Genomic DNA, 10,684 nt, shown 5'->3' with positions numbered 1-10,684 from the left:
AATTGCAATAATACGTGGACTGTACCACTGAAATATTTTGGGGATAGTAAATGCAACAGAGCTGCTACCTTACAGTGATTGCTCATGGTGAGTTTGATCACTGGAAGAAGTTGTCTGCTGCTTTTTTTAAGCAGTTTCAGAACTTAACTCCCATGGAGCATAATGCTGGACTGCACAGCCTGAAAAATACACAACTAATTAGGTTAAAATATCGAAGGAAAAGAATTCATTAATAAGTCTCTTGAGATTTAATGCCCGTATGGGCCTGTATGCCTCTTTCAGAATAAATACGTTGATGAGCTGTTCCTGTCCACTCTTTTTTTCTTCTAATATCTTTGTATTTAATCTTAACATTGAAATTCAATTGCTTGAAATTCAGTTGGGTTTTTAGGAGTTCTAATACCCTGTGTATTACACCTGCTGGGAACTTGCTTTACTTATACTTTGCACTTGGTAGCTTGACGGAGGATGTGTTCCCTCCTAAGTCATTACTGTAAGTCGGGAGATTTATTTGTTCAGTTGGATTTACTTTTTGGTCTCTCCCTCAGGAGTATTACTGCTGTCTGTGTGACTTTATCTGTTTTCTAATCATCACTTGAGCAGGGAAGGCTACTCCAGAAATGCCTCTGCTTCCATGGATTTGGGGAGTTGTCTACTGGCCACTGGGTAGTGTTGGGTAAAGGAGAAAAAGCATGTTTCTTCTTTGTAATAAGCAAAATATTTTACTGTCTGCACTACAGTATCACAACAACAGCTCCCATCACAGAGAATAAAACCTACTTCATGCCCCGGGAGGGCTTACGATACTAGTATAAGGAGAGAAAATATAGATGGATAGAGATACAAGGTAGCACAGGAGTCATCCCCGACTTACTATGATAAATTCCAGGTCTTACTTCAAAGACATTGTTGAACTAATTTCTCCTGTTCTTCATCTTTCAAAAGAAAGCTGGAAAAAGTGAGGAGACAGAAAGTTGAAAGATTTGGGTGCTTGTATTATCTTTTAGTAGAAGGAATTTTATCTTTCAGTTTCTGATTTCTGGTATCTGTTACTGCAAGGTAATGCCCCTGGTGCATATTGCTTTAACTTGTTTGATTAAAGAATACACATTTGCACTCTTTTTTACATAGGTGCATGTATGCACACAAAATGGGCATATACACACATTTTAATATGTTCTTCACTAATTTTTATTTGTAACAACACCTATTTAATCTTAAAAGAAACTAATACATGCAGCGTAATGTTAAACAATCTATTTCACTACAGAAGTGGGGTTAAACTACTGAAGAAATAAGCAGAACTAGGTGGTCCTGTGTGTTCATTTACCTCTCCAAACTATTTACAATTATTTTATGTCTTACTGTATTCAAATTTCTTCCATAAAATGCCTCTGTGCTGAAGCAGATTACTAGAAAATGACTAAGTAAGTCTAATTCTGCCTCATCAGACAGAATACAGAAAGATGAACTGAACTGAACTGTAGGTTTCAAACCAGAAACAAGAAAATAAACAGTAAAGAGGAAAAAATAATTCTATGAAATTATACGTACATTCTCCGACACATTAAATCTTCCTTTTAGCACCAGTCACTGTTCTGCTTTCTTGCAGATTAGAAAAAATACATGCCCATGCAATAAAGGTCAGCCTTTCCAATCAATTGTAAACAACCATTTTAAAACGTGTAATTTCTGGTTTGTTCTTTACCCTCTTCTGTGCAGTGAACATGCTTTTGTCTGTTTTACGTCTGTCTCTTTTTCTCTCTCGCCTACGAGAATGGTGTCTGTGTCATTACTGATATACAAACATCAACACAACCTGATACAAAATGGTGATGGTAACGAACAAACAAGTGACGTTTCAGTCTAACATTTTAGTGACATTTACTAGCATTTTAGGTTAAAAATGTGTTGAATAAAGATTTATTTTTTTTTTCAGACTTGGGCACAAGTCTGAACTTATTTGTACTGGATTTAATCACATCTAATTTAACTGAGTTTCTGGAGTAAATGATAGTATGACCAGAGCCAAGTTACTAGCCAATGGTTGTCAAGCTGTGGCTGACAACCCTTTGGTGGTCATAAATGGGTTACAAAGTCACACTAGCTTAGACTTGCTTTGCACAGCTCTGTTCTTCTCAACCAGACTCAATAATTTTGACCACTTCATAAAGACTCGCATGGAACAGAAAACGTTTTCCAGCTGACTCTAGAATATACTGTCCTGCTGGAATAGACAATATTTGCCTATCTAGGTCCTTCTTGTTCATATAAGAGACATAAAATTACCTCTGCCTGAAGCCACTAGCACCTCCAACATCAGCCCTAGAAAATTAAATTTCATATGCAATCTAAACTAAGTATGAATGTTTTGCAGAGCTTGATATACTACCCAAGGTATTCTGTGCTCTCATTGAAAGCCTTTGGAGACAAACATCCAGCTAGACAAACCTAGCTTCTATCTCAGAAAGACCTGAGGTTATTTAGATGTACCTGAATCACTGAAATCACTTGGGGCAGCAAAACAAAGCATAAAACTAAATCCAAACAAAAATATTTTCAGAATCAGAGCTTAGGAGAATGCTAAGGATATCTATAAGGAGAGTATATAAATAGTCTATAGTTGGCTGTATTTTATTTTTCTTCCCACTCTATTTCAAAAGTGCTCCAGATAGCAGAAGCCTGCAGAGAAACCAATCCCGATGCCACCCCCACGCTCTCTAATCTACATTTATTATAATTAAAGTATAAATCATACAGATCAAATCTTCATAAAAACCTCTGTTGTTTTACATTGGCTTCCCTTTTTATTCTGATACTGCAGATAAGTTGTTTCCTTATTCATCATCAGAGAGATTGCTAAAATGTAGGCAGTGACATGACGAGGTAAATGTATGAAGGAACAGAAGACAAATCTTTTGGCTAGCTCATCTTATTGAATATCATCTGATAGTCTTCCTGCAACAAGTACATGGAAGAGTAGAAACAGTTCAGAAGAGTGTTAAGTATCCTAATATCATACTGCCTACAAAATATTTGATCCAAATTATGGTTAAACCAATAATATCCAAAGAGAGGTTGTCGTCAGATAATTGCAATTACTTGCTGTAAGCATTTTATAAATACAGCATTTCAACCTTTAGTTTTAGAACTGCTTCTATTCGAAAATGAAATTATTTTTTTGTTACAAATTGAGTTAAAAAATGTCCCAAACAGAAAATGAAATTAAATTTTTAATTTGTTTTTGAGCAAAATATTTTTGGAGGGGAAACTTCCAAAAGATTGTTCCCATAGTTTTTTGGATCGACCACTGAACTGAAGAGTCCATAAAGAACACAGTTGTGCTCTTAAACTACACTGTAATGTTACCTTGCATTCGAGTGTTTTACTAAGTCTATTTCTTACGCTTTATATAACTAGAAGTTATTTAAGGCAATGTTTTTCTCTTATAGGTGTAGATATTCAGAATACAGAAGACCTGATTCCTGCCTACTCCTGTCCAAGATTATACAATAGAAATAATTAATCTGATGGTAAGAAGAGGACTCTAAAGTTCGTAACCGCTGTTCATAGCTATTGAAGAGATTCTCTGGAACATACTGTTAAATATTTTCCTGCTAGAGTGACTATTGCCAAACTACAAACCTCTTACTTACGCACATTATCTTAAAAGAGGAGTAAAAATAAATAAACCTAAGAGCATGCACCACAAATACTCCTGTGAAAAGATTCCTTCAGAATGAGTTAATAAATAGGTTCAAGCCCTGCTCACTGCACTCTGTTGTTAAGATGGCATTCCCAATCCTACCTCACAGTTCCAGCTGAGTTTGTTCATTTTGTGGAGCACAGAAACTTTCTAATTTGCCTTCTCTCAGACATAATTGCTACATGCGTGAAACAGTAAAGATTATTTTGTCAGGGTTATTGTAGTAGTAAGATATGAGATGCTCAGACATGAATGTTCTTGCCCAGATGAATAAAAGTTACAAAATGGTTGAGGTTGGAAACAGACCTCTAGAGGTGATCTTGTCCAACCCCTGTCAAAATAACCCTAGTGTATTTACAAAAAACAGACTTTTTCTATGCTCTGATCTAAGATGCTATGAAAGTTTAAATATTGTCAAATTTATATTCAGCAGACAAAAAGTATTTTTTAATCCAGCCACAGAACTTGGGTCTTCTGAGATTCAATTCAAAGTTCCTAATTAGCTCTTTTACCTATATATTCTGTTTCCACATACCATGAAACAGAAATTGGCCATGAGGGAGAAGGCTGCTGATAAAGAACAGAAAATTCAAATGTATCTGCTGAGACAACAACTGACAATTAGGCAAAAGGTGAAAATACATAATCTTGAACAAGTTAGGGAAGGGCAAAGGGCAGGCTAGCAGATGTGCATGAAGTGTTACAGTGGCTTGAGGAGCCTTGGGATAATGAATTCAAGGGGCAAGAGCATGAAAACAAAGACAAATGGCTGCTCCATGGAGGTGGCATTTGTGTAGCATGATGTGGCAATTTGCACATATGCCCTTGACTACTGATACATGATTTGGGATGTTCTATCAGACCTCAGTTGTTTATTTTCCCTTTCAGTTTGACAGCCTTTGTGTTTGCCTTTAAACAAGTAATTTTGCTGCCCAGTGAGACAGAAGCAAACAGAGAAGGTTGTTAATAGGCTATCTGCACTGCCATGGCAATCTCCTTGGGAGATAGCATGGAGGTTCAGCCAGCATGGCTTTGTCTTGCAGCCAAGTCACTTTTCAAACAGCTTGTCCAGGCCCAGAAGCTTTTCCAGCAGCCTGCATGCTGCAGAAAGCCACACGATTATTCTGCTAGAGAGTGAGAACCCGCCAAGCCAGAGCTCTGTCACTATATTAAGTAAGAGTTTGTGAGGAAGCCGTGTGAATTAATCAGGGAGTCAGACAGCAACTTGACTAAATCACTAAGGAAGAGTCCTACAGTAGTAATGAGTTATTGTGTCCCCTGCTCTGGGGAAAAAGGAACATATGTGTCAGGAAGCTACGCTGACTATATAAAATAACCTGGACAAATTACATGGGGATCTACTGCAGAACAAGAAAAAAAAAAAAAAGTGACTGTATCTCTTTTTCTCCCAAGAGCCATTGTCACAGAATAGTGCCTGCTTGTTTATTTTCTACTCAGCTGAAAATCTAAAGATAAAAACAGGATATTTCAATTGCTTATATGTATTACACAGGGAGCAACAGAATTAGGTAAAGAGGAAAATAATTGCCTTTTAAAAATCACTGATCCAACAAAGAAATCTGGTTTGCAGCTGTGAAAAGTTCAAGCTATTCTGTTCTGAAAGTGGCAGGCTTGTGCTTCAATGGAGACTGCACAAAGCCTGCCTGGATTCTCCAGCGTGTCACTGGGCAAATAGAAAAATGTATATATTCAAACTTGAGTACTTAATGGTTATTAACAAAGAACCTATGGTACAGCAAGTTGATCATTAACGTATGTGAAATATTCTTACATTGCACGTCCTCAACAGCAGTTCTCCCAACATCCTAAAATTCAGGAAGACTACAGTTATATATTTTAAAGTATAATATCTAGAAAAGTACCTAAGGAGACCTTATAAAAGATAATTTTTGAGTAATCTTCCTAAGAGAATGTGAAAGTTTATGAAAACTGTAGTCTTAGGTTTTTTTTTTTGTTTGTTTGTTTGTTTCTAATCTATGATAGAGCTGAGTATAGTCCTGTCCTGTCCAGTCCTCTCCTCTCCTGTCCTGTCCTCTCCTCATCTTTGCACATCTGATACCTCTTCCTTGTTTGTCTGATCTGCACATATGTTCCTCACAATGCGTCTGAGTACATTCTTATGAAAGAGATGGTTTTAACTCTATTTGACTAATGTGGGACTGAGACACAGTGATTATTGCCTGTGTTTCTTAGCAACTGCCTGAGGTGCTTGATTTGTTGAGGCTTACAAAGAGAGTCTGTGGCAGAGAGCAGTGCTGGCCCATTCTCTTCCCTTCCAAAATTCCCATATAACCAAGGACACTGGAGCTAGGCAGACACCCCTTATTCCAGGGCTAACATGAAGTAATTCCACTGAACATTTCTACAAGAAGAGGATCATTAATATTAGGCTAGCTTAATCTCTCTGGCTCTGGTTCAAGACCCTGGTCCACAGAGTACCCAGCTGTGTTCCCGTTATTGTCCGTGTTTCTTACCGAACATAGCACGTTAGTTCATCAAGCTGAATGAGATCCTGCTTCATTCTCTGGTGCATTAACTTCTTTTAAACCTTATTCTATAATAACTGACTCATTGCAGCATACAGCTTTTAAAACTAAAGGACACAGTGTGCATAAACTTTGTAGTTAAGATAACAGAGTGATCTTCATTTGTGTATGGTAGCAGTTCTCCCACATAGCACAGGAGATAAACTGCTGCTTGAGGCATGTGACAGCCTTTAACACTTATTTGCCTTTTTAGAGTTCCAGCAAAATTTCAAGGAAGAAGCAACAATCACCCATCACCAATTACTTTTTCCCACCAAAATCTCTTCCTTCAGAATGTATCAAGAAAAAAAACCCAAAACCCTCAACTCTCATTAGGGGGTTATTGTCTGTAGTTGAGGATGTAAAGAGGAAAATAAAAACCCCTATTGCTAGGCTAAGAAAGTATTCCCTTCCTGAGTGTATAAATGTTAATCGGATAAAATAAAAGGCAGTACTAATGGCTGATTTAAACCCAAAAGCCCAGAGACATTTACATTCAGTGCATTCACCCAAGTAAGCCTCTCTACTGAAGTAGGGTAGATGATGCAGTTTTCAGCCGCAATCATGACGCCTAAGATCAACTGGGTAAGTCAAGTACAAAAAGCGAATCTAGCTCACTTTCCTGATTTTTATTATTGCTTTAATTTTACTTAATGTTCCTTTTTGTCATTTAATTTAATCTTCATTTGAAGGGTTGTAGTTTCTACAGCAGAGATGTAACAATATACAGGGAGATCCCCTTTGAATCAGTCTGACCTGAGTGAAAGTGAGAAAGCTAATGGAAGCTGCAATAATACTGTTGCATTTCTTCATTAATCTTTATTATGCTATAATTTTTTCACAGGAAAAAGAGGTTTGCGTGTCAATGCTGGCACTGCATATAATGCTTTCTTGATACTGGCCTTAAAGAATTCTCCATCTACCCAGTATTAGGTGGGAATCATGAGCAAGGGCCCGAAGAGTCTGTACCCAGCTTATTTTGTCACTACCAGTTTTGTGATAAATCTCCCATCTCCCACTGAGTAACATGGTCTCAGGGATCAGGCAACAGGACCAACAGAAGGCTGCAGCTGACTACAGGCTTCTATTTTGGCATGCTACCTTGAGGACTGGCGTATTTCTTCATTACTGCTCTATATGCATCACCTCCAAGTTATAAATGCATGAAATACCTAAAATGAGACATAATCTGAGAACTGGAAAAACAGAGGTTTCCTTTGCAGATAGTGATAAAGGGCACCTCATTTCCATTCCAGCCAGCATACAGACAGCCTATGTCAGGTTTATCTGACAGTGCATCTGAGCTAAGTTCTTCCACATCATTTGGCATTGTGAATTTTAACAACAAAAAGTGTATTGTCAAGAGAATTTGCTAAGAACTTTTCTTTATCTTGTCTGTGCTATTGCCACATCTTAAACTTCATTGAAATCAATAGGCAGTATAGCAAAGCCAAATAATATCACTTACCTATATTTCCACGTGCTCTGAGCCAGGGCTTCCCAGAGGACTCCAAAAGGTCACATATAACCTGCAAAGAATTTGTAGAAGACTTTTCAAAGGAAGTCCTTGCTTGAGACATTGCATTTAATGTAGGCATTACACTGAAGGTTAATTTTGTTATACAGCCCTCCTAAACTGATTTCTGATGTTTTAGCATCCTCTCATGAGCAAAACCTGGAAGTCCTTCCTCAAGATTTTCTAAACCACAGATCTTTTATTTTTAAATTATCAATGCTTGTTTCTATTTGAAGGTGACAACTCTGGGAAAGTTTGAACAAAATGCCTTCAGGTCTCTGATTTATGAAACAATGTTAAAAATACATATTCTGGCATTCATTTCAATGACTGCGTCTTACTACCAGCATTAACATGACAGTTCTCTTCATGATTACAAAAACAAATATCCCCACCCAGATGCATTACTGAGATGGTAAGGCTGATGGATCCTGGAGTCTGGTTTTAGAACACAGAAGGAACTCGTTCTCTGAATATTCGTAAGAACTAGGCAGAATTGATATTGGACTAGAGTAGTGTACTTGCTATATGAATTAAGGTGATACTTTCCAAGATATTCTCCTTGCATAAAATATTCGCTTTTCAATCAAAATGTACAACATTAATAGCACCATATTGAAGCACAGAAAAACAAAGAAAATAAAAGCACACACAATTGAAGGTATAACTGGGGAAATAGAGAGTGGCTAGGAATAGACAGCTGCAAGGAAAGCATATCTGAACAGAAACCTCAGGCTTTACATTAAATTGATATTTTATCCAAAATTTGTTTTAACTCCTTGTATTAGACCTCAGCCCAGGTGATCATCTGCATGTTGAGAGCATAAATCCACAAGTATCAAACTTGGGCACAAGCTGCACCTTCAGTCACATGTATTCACTTAAAAGGATCTCAAGGCTTGGTCAAATAAGACGAGATCAAACAGAGCACTGAACATAATAATAATAATAGAAAAATTAAAAATCTTGTTTAGGAACCTCCTGTTTGTTTCACAAAAGTTTATTCCTTGCGTATTAGCAAGAAGCATATTTGCTCTTTCCTTTCCAAGGTTCACACCTTAGGTTGCTAAACTGTTAGTCCTATTGCTTCTTTCCCTGGATATCAGTATGAAGGAATTGCATCTTTGCAGCATGAAACCAGCCCATCTTGTTCCTCCTCACAGCAACTGTCAAGAGGAGTGCTCTGACTTCATAGGAGAGAAAATAGATTTCTTAGATGCACCACTGATATACCTCAGTGCGTACAGCCTGGGGAAGTCTTACAGATCTTCCACACAGCACTGACTCAGGGGACTGAGAACAACAGTTGAATTTCCATACAAAGCTGACACCAGTGATTGTGCCCATGCTGTGTAAAGTAGTTATATTATCCTTTTAGTTGACATGGGTACTCCAAATGCTTTTATATCCACTTTGAATACTGAGTTTGAATAACCTGGGTATATCCACCAGCAGCTTTATCTCTGAGAGATTAAATATGTAATATTTTATAACCCAATTTAAAGATGTCCCATGCAAAATTCAGGATTGGTTTTCAATATGTAATTTTCTGTTAATTTTTAAACAAGCTCTTGCAACTCTTTTCATTTTATTATTTGGATTTGTGGAATGATTAACATATCAAAATACAAAAATCTACAGAAAATGTGATATTTAATCATTAATCTATTCTTGTAAAATGAAATTTTAACCAATCATAAATTTAGATGCAATCAGAACTATATCTGTCACTATATAATTAGATAGCTTAGTTGTCAAATAACAGAAATCCATTATCCTTACTTAAACCTCTAGTTTCCAAGGCAATTTGGTCTCTAAAGCTCTGAAGAGCTGGTAGTTAAATAAGTGTAGGTTTTTCGTGTTTTTTTTTTATTTATTTATTATTATTATTTTTAACATAGAGAAAACTAAAATTCAAAATGAAGGACAAAGACTTATGGAACAGTAACAAAATGAAGTGAAATCACATAATATATTTTTTGTATAAAAATAAAAATTCTGGATCAAAAAAGTAAATAAAGAAGAGTGCCTAGAAGACATCTTGAATGTTGTTAGAAAACTCCACTGTTGCAAGAGTCTTTATCCAATGCTTTTTATCATTAATGAATGGACTCCATTAATGGAGTCTCCAGATACTTTGTTTCACTTTTTGCAAATCTACTCATAGCAAGGTTTAGAAATAATGCAAAAAGAAGCTTACATGAAAAAGAAATTAAAAGAATAACCCTAATAACGGATTTGGGAAGAGGGGAAATGGACATCCCTCATTTGCTCTTCAGAGAAATCCATTCAATTGAACTAGCTTCTAAAACCAGAAGAAAAATAGAAATATGTAGATTATAGATTAGATTGTAGATTAATGCAGGACTTATTTTGAGCTGCATTAGTTTTCCATTTGTGGAATAGCTTGTGATAAAACAAAACAACAACAACAACAAATTATGTATGACTAATTTATTAGTTTATTTTTTTTTCTCCCTTTTCTCATGCCTATGGGAGTGGAACTACCGTTTAATTACTGTTACTCTTTCACTGTACTTATCCAAGTTTTCCCTCTTCAGAACTTGTATTCCCTCTACAACCTTCTTTTCTACCCGTCTTTTTTACTCTCAAATTTCTCTCATTATGAATCCTAATCTGGGATGCTTTGCAGGATGGATTATTATTATTAGGGAATGCTATGCAAGATAGGAAACAAAAAAATTGTGTATATGTAAACTCAGTTGACTATACAACATAGTCACAGAAAATTGCATCTTACTGGGGTTCTTCCCTCAAGTGATGAATAATGACCATCCTGTCATTCAAGAGAGCTCAAGAAAGCAAAAGCTTGCATAGAGGCTATTAGAGACATAGTTCATCTGATAGGTTTTATCACAAAAGTTTCTCTCTTCAATACTGGCTCTCATGTCAGTG

At 36.5% G+C, this 10,684-nt stretch overlaps 2 long non-coding RNA genes across 4 annotated transcripts in view; one reads left to right on the top strand and one right to left on the bottom strand.

Annotated features, from left to right (window-relative positions):
- Positions 1 to 10,684, top strand: part of LOC121077415 — an 80,141-nt gene that overhangs the window by 40,034 nt on the left and 29,423 nt on the right. The window contains exon 2 of the long non-coding RNA XR_005824021.1: positions 3,453 to 3,533. This is a non-coding gene — a long non-coding RNA (uncharacterized LOC121077415). The remainder of the gene's footprint in view (positions 1 to 3,452; positions 3,534 to 10,684) is intronic.
- LOC121077414 overlaps positions 1 to 10,684 on the bottom strand; it is a 49,414-nt gene that overhangs the window by 31,931 nt on the left and 6,799 nt on the right. For 2 of the 3 annotated variants that reach the window (XR_005824018.1, XR_005824020.1), the window contains exons 3-4: positions 7,721 to 7,781; positions 875 to 949 (exon numbers count right to left, since the gene is read on the bottom strand). This is a non-coding gene — a long non-coding RNA (uncharacterized LOC121077414). The remainder of the gene's footprint in view (positions 1 to 874; positions 950 to 7,720; positions 7,782 to 10,684) is intronic. The other variant, XR_005824019.1, reaches the window with a different exon arrangement.

This window comes from Cygnus olor, chromosome 13, assembly GCF_009769625.2.
Source record: "Cygnus olor isolate bCygOlo1 chromosome 13, bCygOlo1.pri.v2, whole genome shotgun sequence".
NCBI lineage: Eukaryota > Metazoa > Chordata > Aves > Anseriformes > Anatidae > Cygnus > Cygnus olor.
Note: the sequence above shows the minus strand (reverse complement) of the source record. Positions and strands in the feature narration are given on the sequence as shown.